The sequence below is a fragment of the Bufo gargarizans genome, chromosome 3 (genome assembly GCF_014858855.1).
Source record: "Bufo gargarizans isolate SCDJY-AF-19 chromosome 3, ASM1485885v1, whole genome shotgun sequence".
Classification (NCBI taxonomy): domain Eukaryota; kingdom Metazoa; phylum Chordata; class Amphibia; order Anura; family Bufonidae; genus Bufo; species Bufo gargarizans.
In genome coordinates, this window is record NC_058082.1 from 603,657,454 (window position 1) to 603,667,126 (window position 9,673).

Consider the following 9,673-nt stretch of genomic DNA (forward strand, 5'->3'; position numbering starts at 1 on the left):
TTACAGAAGGGTCTGTAGCACCATCCTCACAACAAGTAGATTCACAGTGTGACAAGGATGCAGTTATACCAAATGATCCTGAAGAACAGAGACATGACAGTCCTCCACGACAATCAGACTATTCTCAGAGAACAAGAATACTGAAGAAGATATTCACATATGAGACCCTGGGAAAACCATCTTTCCAAAAATGGAATGTTCATGCAGATGTGATCGAACAGCACTGTGATTCCCCAGAGGTAGAGGGGCCCATCTATATACCCTCATGTTCATACTTTTTGCCAGCAACATATGCCGATTGCGATGATCTAAACTATGGTTGCTTCCATGCATAAATGTCAGGAGACACATTAAAAAAACAAGGGGAGTGTGTAACAGGGTTACATTCAGACTTCCCAACAGCACAAAAACATAAGGCTGTCACTAGAGGGAGCTCTAACATGATTACACTGGTTGAGGAGAGTTAGGGCCTGATGCTCATATTAAAGTTGGACATCAACTGAGCCACATGTCATGTCTCTCCTCTGTTAAAACAGACGCTGTCGGCTGCATCGTGGCACTAGTCTGCACTACCACCACAAACACGGGTAACATCATACATCAAACCAGCGGTATTACAACCCATGTCCCACGACAAAATGGAGGCTGTTGTGAAGGCCCTCATGGAGGCTAATCTGCAGCAGTGAGAGACAAATCTGCAACAACAGGAAGCTAACAAGCAGCAGCAAGAGACCAACCAGTTGCTGCTACAACACGTGATGGCTTTGCAGACAAGATGACACCCGCAGACGACATCGAAACCTACCTAGTGATGTACGAGAAAGTGGCCACAAGGCAGTAGGTACCCCGAGACCAGTGGGCTGAGGTCGTCGCTCCGTTCCTGGCATCCGATTCCCAGAGGGTGTATTTCGACTTGCCGGACGTTCAAGTGGCCGACTATCAAAAAGTGAAGGGTGAAATTTTGGCAAGACTGGGGATGAATGTGTTGGTCCGGGCCCAGCGGGTACATCAGTGGCGGTTTAAGTTGGCTGAGCCCATGAGACCCCAATCTACAGAGGGGTTCTTTTGGGAGGAGGGCAGTAAAATCCTGTAAATCTCCACCCCAGATCCGGTGACTTGTGTCAACCAAATCCGCCCGGGATGTCCCCCCTATGGACCCAGCTCCGATAGTCTGCTGGCAGTGTCGGGAGCCTGGCCATGTACGAGCTGACTGTCCACATCAGGTGGAACCCATGGACACGAACTATGGCTTTTGTCAGTCGTTATATGCCAGGAAGCTGTGTGCAGCGGGTACCCCAGAAAATCTAAATCCCTTGTGCCAGGTGGAAGTGGGAGACACAGCGGAAGCCCTGCTGGACTCAGGGAGACTGGTGTCTCTAGTAAGGGCTCCCCTGGTACAGTCCGCTGAGTATAATGGCCAGTAAGTTGGGTTCATGTGCGATCATGGGGACTTAAAAGACTATCCCATCGCCCTGGTGTCTCTAACCACAGGGGCCGGCAGGGGGACTCACGAAGTGGCAGTTGCCACAAGCTTACACTAAAAACTTGTAATAGGGAGAGACTTCCCTGGTTTCCCGGCACTGTGGCCTGCTACAAAAGTGACTGATACCCATGAGACAGGGGTAAACCATGAGACAGGGGTAACCCTAGCAGAGTGGCCTTGCTCTGGGGGAGGCCATAACCCTGGGAACCCGAGGCCAAAATGCGAGCTGTAGGGGTGACCACCACTTCGGTGGAAGAGGGGGAGACAACCCCACTGAGTCTAATGGTGTGAGACATGGAGGACTTGCCACCGGGGCCTGAGCTGGCAGACCTCAATGTCTCTGGGGACAATTTTGGTACTGCACAACACCGGGACCCCACCCAATCCGGAGCATGGGAAAAATGTATTAATAGTAGATGGTGAACCACAACAAGCTGGGGCAGAGTCTGTGTTCCCCCGTTTTGTGGTTCAGCAGGATATGTTGTATCGAGTAAATCAGCTACGGGTGAACCCATTTAACAGTTGGTGGTGCCCCAGGCTTATTGCAAACTTGTGTTAGAGGTAGCCCACCAACATGTTCTCAGGGGTTATCTGGGAATGCAGAAAACACAGGACCAGATTCTACAACGGTTTTACTGGCCCAGTGTGTTTAGGGAGGTGGCTGAATTCTGTAAGTCTTGCCCGACCTGCCAAGCAACTATCCCTCAGCACCTTTTCAGTAGTCCCTTGATACCTCTCCCAATCATCGAGGTACCATTTTAGCGTATCGCTATGGACCTCGTAGGCCCAGGACAGAAGTCCACTGGAGGACACCAACACATCTTGGTCATCCTAGACTACGCCACTCGGTACCCGGAGGCGGTGCCACTGCGACACACTTCGGCTAAACTGATAAGCTAATGGAAATGTTCTCCCAAGTGGGATTACCTAAAGTGGTTCTGGCTGATCATGGGACCCCTTTTATGTCCAAGATGATGAGGGAACTCTGTAAGTTGCTGCACATAAAACAGCTATGGACGTCCATTTACCATCTGCAAACAGGCGGTCTGGTAGAACAGTTTAACCAAACATTAAAAAATATGTTGAAAAGGGTGGTGTCTAAAGATGGGAAGGACTGGGACCTTCTTCTGCCCTATCTCATGTTCGCAGTGCGAAAGGCTTCTACTGTGTTCTCGCCCTTCAAACTGCTATATTGCAGACACCCTCGCGGTCTCTTGGATGTAGCCAAAGAGGCATGGAAAAAACAGCCCACTCCGAATAAAAGTGTTATTGAGTACGTTACCCAGATGCAAGAACAGATAGAGACAGTGTTGCCTTTTGTTAGGAAGCATATAATTGGCAGGTTCGGGTCCAGATCTTTAACCCGGGTGATCGGGTTTTGGTTCTGGTACGACCGTTGACAGTAAGTTCCAGGCTAGGTAGAAGGGGCCCTACAAGGTACTCAAGATGTGATCTACAAGTTACACCAGCCAGGGCAGCGAAAGCCAGAGCAGATCTACCATGTTAATTTACTTAAGCCGAAGAAGGATAGGGAGACCTCTACGGAATACAGCCCGCGTCTGGGTTTTCTAGGGGAAGAGGTTCCAGCCTCTATGTTTGATGTAAGGGAAGTAGTAAAAGTTGCTGACAGCCTCTCCTCTAAACAGGCTCAGGAGGCCAGAGAGTTTGTTAATCGGAACATGGATGTGTTCTCTAACCTCCCTGGACACACTTTCACAATCCAGCCTGACATTGTCACGGATCCTCAGGCCAAAGTCCGGTTAAAACCATACCGGGTACCTGAGGCTCGGCGACAAGACATCTTGGAGGAAGTGTGGTTAATGCTGCAACTAGATGTCATTGAGAAGTCTAATAGTGAGTGGGCCAGTCCTATAGTCTTAATACCCAAGCAAGACGGGACTTTACAGTTCTGTAACGATTTTCATAAACTGAATGAGATTTCCAAATTCAATGCGTATCCCATGCCCCGAGTGGATGAGCTTATCGAGAGGTTAGGACTAGAGATGGCCTTGCGGTTCGCCCGGCAGTCGTTTTGCGGCAAACTTCGCCCGAACAGGCGAAAATATGGTGATGTCCGCCGGCGCCATATTCTTTGCATTGTACAGAACATTGACCCATGACACATCCATTAGGTGAGACAGGACAGCCAAATGAGACATTTCAGCACATGGACACACCCCCTACCCTATAAATAAACCAGATCTGGCCACCATTTTACATTCAGTCTTTTGCCAGTGTAGGAAGAGGTTGCTGTGTGGAGCAGGGACAGACTGTTAGTGACACCAAACGCTAGCTAATAGGGCCACAAAAGTCCTTATAAGGACTGGTATAGGTGTGCTATCGTTAGGTGTGACATACTGAGGGGTGTAATATACTTATAATATACTTTCTAACATAGAAAGTATATTATAGTGCATTTGTATTGTGCAGCAGTTGTGTGTGGTTCTGCTGCGATACTGCAGCTATACAGAGGTACAAATGCTATTGAAACAACTAATTACAACCGGTGTGCTATACCAGTTGCCCCCCAGAAAAATATGATTGAGGCAGTGGTGTGATATACCTATAATATACTTTCTATATAGTGCATTTTTATTGTTTAGCATTTCTGTGCATTTCTGCTGAGATACCGTAGCTATACAGAGGGACAAACGCCATTGGAACAACAAATTGCAACATGTGTGATATCCCAGTTGCCCCCCCCCCCAAAAAAAAAAAAAAAAACTGAATAAGGTGTTGTATATACTTGCTTCCACAAATACTGCTCTTCTATAAGGACTTTGTCACAGGGTCATTTTGAAAATGACAGGCAGAGGAAGAGGAAGGCTATTCCACAGGGGTGGTAGGGGTCGGGCAGGTGCACCAGGCCAGAGCCTAAGTGGGAAGTTGGAGAAGGTGCGTGAGATTACATCAAAAGACACACCAGAGTTGGTTGAGTGGCTCACTCAGCCTTCAGCTTCTGCACCCTCCTGATCCTCTGTATCTGCACCCTCTTCACTATCTGCTGTGTGCACCCCCAAAGACACCACCCCCACCATAGCCCCTCCACTCGAGTCAAATGAATTATTTTCCGATCAATTCCCAGACCTTACTGATGCGCAGCCATTCTTGGCATCAGATGAGGAAGAGGAGGCAGCAAGACCACCACCCAGCGGTCTCACCACAGTACCCGGATCAGCCCAAGAAGGGTGGTCCCCGCTCTTGCTGCCTACTCTGAGATCTCTAATGTCAGTGGTGGTGAAGGTGACGATGATGACATGTTGATGGACGTCACGTGGGTGCCGACAAGAGAGGAAGAGTGGAGTTTAGAGAGAGAGACGGAGCAGCAGATAGGAAGGAGAAGGAGGACAAGCAGGCAGAACTTGCAGTGCACAGGAGGCAAAAAGCAGACTGCTAATTTATCTGGAGCGAGCCATCCACCATGCACGGTCACATCTTGCGCTCCCAGGACGCCGACACATGCATCCGCAGTTTAGGCTTTTTTTATCTTGTCAGCTACTGATAATAGTGTTTCCATCTGCAGCCTGTGCTGTTAATGCATAAGTCGCGGAAAGCCCAACACTCACCTAGGGACGACCGCCTTAAGAATGATGATGCCGGATAATCCTCTTGCTCAACGGCTGACCGCTGGCTAGTTGGAACTTCTAGCCCACCAACTACTGACATATAAATTGGTGGAATCGGAGGCCTTTAGAAAATTTGTGGCCATTGGCACACCGCAATGGAAGGTCCCCGGAAGGAAAATATTTCTCCCAGAATGGCATCCCAGCGCAATATGGCCATATTCAGCAGCAAGTGAATGTATCTCTGACACACAGTGTCGGTGCCAAGATACATCTGACCACAGATACGTGGTCTAGCAAACACAGGCAGGGAAGGTACATAACTTTCACTGCTCACTGGGTGAACCTTCTGACGGCCGTCAAGCATGTAACCCGTGGCACCCGTGTGGATTTGGTGTTACCGCCACAGATTGCATGCAGGTCTACCTCTTCTTCTCCTCCTCCTACTCCATCCTCCGTCTCCTCTTTGGCTGACTCCTCCTTTTCCACTGCTACCGCCTCTTCTGCTGCACCTCACAAGTGTCACGGCCTATGCTGTGTGCGCCGTGACACTGGTGCCATGCTTGCGGTTGCCGGTGGAAACGTGTTGCTGTTGTGGCATGTGGTGGCAGTGTCTCGGCGTTCGCTGTGTGCGCTGTGACATGTTTGCCACACATGCTGTTGCCGGTGGCATTGTGTTGCATGTTGGCTTGTGTGTGCACTTTAAGTTGCAGCCTGCCCCTGTGTGATGCTGTAAGGGTTAACTCCATGACTGGGTGTGGTCACTTGGGTTTTATCTTCTGTGGCTTCCTGGCTGGAGTCAGTTTTACTTCAGCTGTTGTTGGTCCTGGAGCTATGCTCCAGTCCAGGGTGTTCTATCTGCCCAGTCCTTAAGGGCCACCTTGTAGGACATGGATGTCATCTGCCATGTCATTCCTTTGTCTTCCTTATCCTCTATGTACCCAACTTCACTTGTTGCATGTTTGGTGTGGGTTTATATTCAGGGTTTGTTGTACGTCTTGTTTGTTGTTACATGTCTGGGCTGTTGTTAGTGTTTGTTCCTGCATGTGTGCAAGATGTTTTCCCTGTGTGTGTTGTACCTTCGAAAGCGGGATGGTTTCCTGGAGGGGTGAACCATAAGCCTGTATGCAGTACTGATTGGGGCTGCCATGCACTATGTGAGCATGGGGGGCTCTGGCAGAGTTGATATGCTGGATTCCTGCATGGTTGTTTGTACTGAGACCTGCAGTGTGTTCGTGCTCCTGTACTGATGCACGGGTTCCAGTTGTGGAAGCTTCAGTAGGTAAGTGAGATGTCTTGTTGTTCTTACCTGCCGATCCTCTTGCTGCATATGGTCTTTCCCTTTCCCTGCGGCTAGGCCATTTGAGACTCCTGTTCATCCGTGTCTGGGAAGAACAGGTCGTCTCTCCCCTGCTTCTTTGTGAGAGATTATCAGGGCGACTCAGGGCCATAGGTATACTGGTATGAGCCGTCCTACCATCCAGATCCGCTCATACGGTGAGGAGTTAGGGTTAGGGATGCTTTAGGAGGTGACCTGCTTCCTTTTCCTTGCTTCCTGGCCTAGCTGCTTCTCCGGTATATCTGACATTGTACGGTGGGGGGTTTACCCCACTCCCCACCGTGACACCTAGCACCCCACAATCTATTTGACGTGCCAAGTGACACGTTGCCATGCTGTGCTGCGGCTGTTGTGCATGGTAGCCAAGAGCTACACCAGTCCTCCACTGCTTTCAGTTCTGCGGTCACAGGCCGATCAGTGGCTAACCCCGCTCAAGTTGACAGTAAAGTGGTGGGTGACAATGGTGCCAATCTGCTGAGCATGCTGAAACAGGGCAAAATGACACACGTGCCATGCATGGCACACATCCTGAACTTAGTCGTGCAGCCATTAGTTGCCAAATACCCCGGGGTCCAGGACGTCTTGCGGCAGGCCAGGAAAATCTCAATTTTAGAAGATCTTATACGGCCATGGCTCGCCTTGCTGACGTTCAGTGGCGACACCACTTGCCCGGCAGACGTCTGATTTGTGACTGCCCAACTCACTGGAACTCCACCTTGTATATGCTTGATAGGCTTCTCCAGCAAAAACGTGCCGTTAACGACTACCTGTACGAACTCTGCAGCAGGACAGGTTTTTTTTCACGACACCAGTGGCTGCTCACGCGCAACGCATGCAGACTTCTGCGGCCATTTGATGAGATCACCAAACTGGTCAGTCGCAGCCAGCATCTGAAGAGGAGTCAGAGGAGGAGAGTGCATGGGGGAAGGAGGAGGAGCAAGAAGAGCAGTCTTTAAACTTTTCTGGGATACCTGGTGTTGTCCTTGGATTGGGGGAGGAGACCGAGGACGACATTCTCCTGGGCGATGAGCAGGAACCAGGCCGCTCCACCGCTTCCACTTAAGTGAAAATGGGGGCCTTCATGCTCCAGTGTTTGAAGAGGGACCCCCGTATAAAAAGCATAAAGGGAAAGGACCAATACTGGGTGCCAACATACTTAGACCCCCGAAACAAACACTAAATGGCAGACATGTTACCAGCACCACAGAGGGCTGTCAAAATGCAGCATTTCCAGGCCTTGCTGCGAGAGATGCTGAATTTTGCTGTTGCGGGCACTGGCAGAGGAAATTCCACCCACAGAGAAGCAGTTGCTAGTACCAATCCTACAGCACATGCAAGAAGAGGGCGGTTTGATAATGTGTTGGTTACTTCGATATGAGATCATTCTTGCAGCCAACCCAAGGACAGCTGCTCTCTGTATCCAGACTCAGGGAACGCCTAGACCGACAGGTGTCAGACTACATCGGGTTAACGGCCGATGTGGACGCTCTGAGAAGCAACGAACCCTTGGACTAATGGGTGTGCAGGCTTGACCTGTGTCCAGAGCTGGCACAATTTGACACAAAACTCTTGGCTTGCCCCTCGTTGAGTGTCCTGTCTGAAAGGATGTTCAGCGGAGCAGGAGAGATCGTGACCAATAAGCGCACTCACCTAGCTCATGACAGTGTGAACTACCTCACATTTATAAAAATGAATGAGCCATGGATCTCGAAGGAATTCAAAACCTGTGACGACTACATTTAACTGCATTTCCTCATGCCAGCCCACAAATATCTGCCACCACAGAAAACAAATAATGTTCCCTGTCTTATGTAAATACAGCGGCATAAAAGGCCTTTTCTGTCCAGTGAATGCCTAATGTTTGGGACCTCGGAGGAATTCAACACCTGTGACGACCACGTGTTATCGAATTTCAACTATTATCATTTGGTTTTTTTTCAAGCGGGGGGATTTCGTTAGCCATGTTTTTAATCCAATTTTATGTTTTTGCTCTTTTAAACATATGTATTTGACATCTATTTGTACTGGCCTTCGGTAAAATTTATATCTAATGCTCGTCTAATATACCTCCAGCCACATAATTACTTGTTCTTTTCTGTCCGGTGAATGCCTAATGTTCGGGGCCTGTTCCACACTGGCCTGCAGTAAAATTGATATTGAATGGCCGTCTAATATACCTCCAGCCACATAATCACTTGATCATTTATGTACGGTGAATGCATAATTTTTGGGGCCTGTAATCTAACTGGCCAACAGAAAAATTGTTATACAGTGACCGCCTAATGCACCTCCAGCCACATTATCAATTGTTCTTTTCAGTCCAGTTAATGCCTAATGTTTGGGGCCTGTACTACACTGGCCTGCAAAATTGATATTGAATGACCTTCTAATATACCTCCAACCACATAATTAATTGTTCTTTTCTGTCAGATGAATGCCTAATTTTTAGGGCCTGTACTCCAGTGGCCCAAAATAAAATTTCCCTTTAAGATGCATAAAAATGGCCCCTAATTAAAATACATATTTTTTGTAGGAATTTTTGCCATTGTCCATGTTGTGGAACGATTTGTGCAATTCTTGTAAGTATTTGGTGGCTGCAATAATGACCTGAAGATTTTTCGCCTGCCATTGAAGTTAGTGTAGCCCGCTGCGAACATGCGGTTCGCGAACATGCGGTTCGCGAACATTTGATCGCGTTCGCAAATCGTCCCGGCCGATGTTCATCCATCAGTTAGTTAGGACAAGCTTGGTATTTTTCTGTTTTGGACCTCACAAAAGGGTACTGGCAGGTGCCCCTAATAGAGGCTGTTAAAGAGAAGACTGCTTTCATCACACATGAAGGGGTGTATCAATACAAGGTGCTACCCTTTGGTCTGCATGGTTCCCCCGCCACTTTTCAATGGATTATGGACATTGTGCTGCGTCCACATCGTCAGTACGCTTCAGCTTACCTGGACGATATTGTTATCCACACTACCGACTGGGAAAGTCATCTACCTAAAGTGCAGGCTGAAGTGGACTCCCTTCGGAAGGCAGGACTAACCGCTAACCCAAAAATGTACAATAGGGTTAAAGAAGACTAAGTACCTAGGTTATGTCATTGGGCCCATAGTCATCAAAGCCCAAGTGAACAAAATAGAAGCAATACAAAATTGGCCCTGACCTGTCTCCACTAGGCAAGTAAAGTCATTTCTGGGAATTGTGGGCTATTACATGAGTTTTGTCCCCCACTTTGCTACTGTGGCTGCGCCATTGACAGGGCTCTTAAAGGGACACAAGTCAGTGATG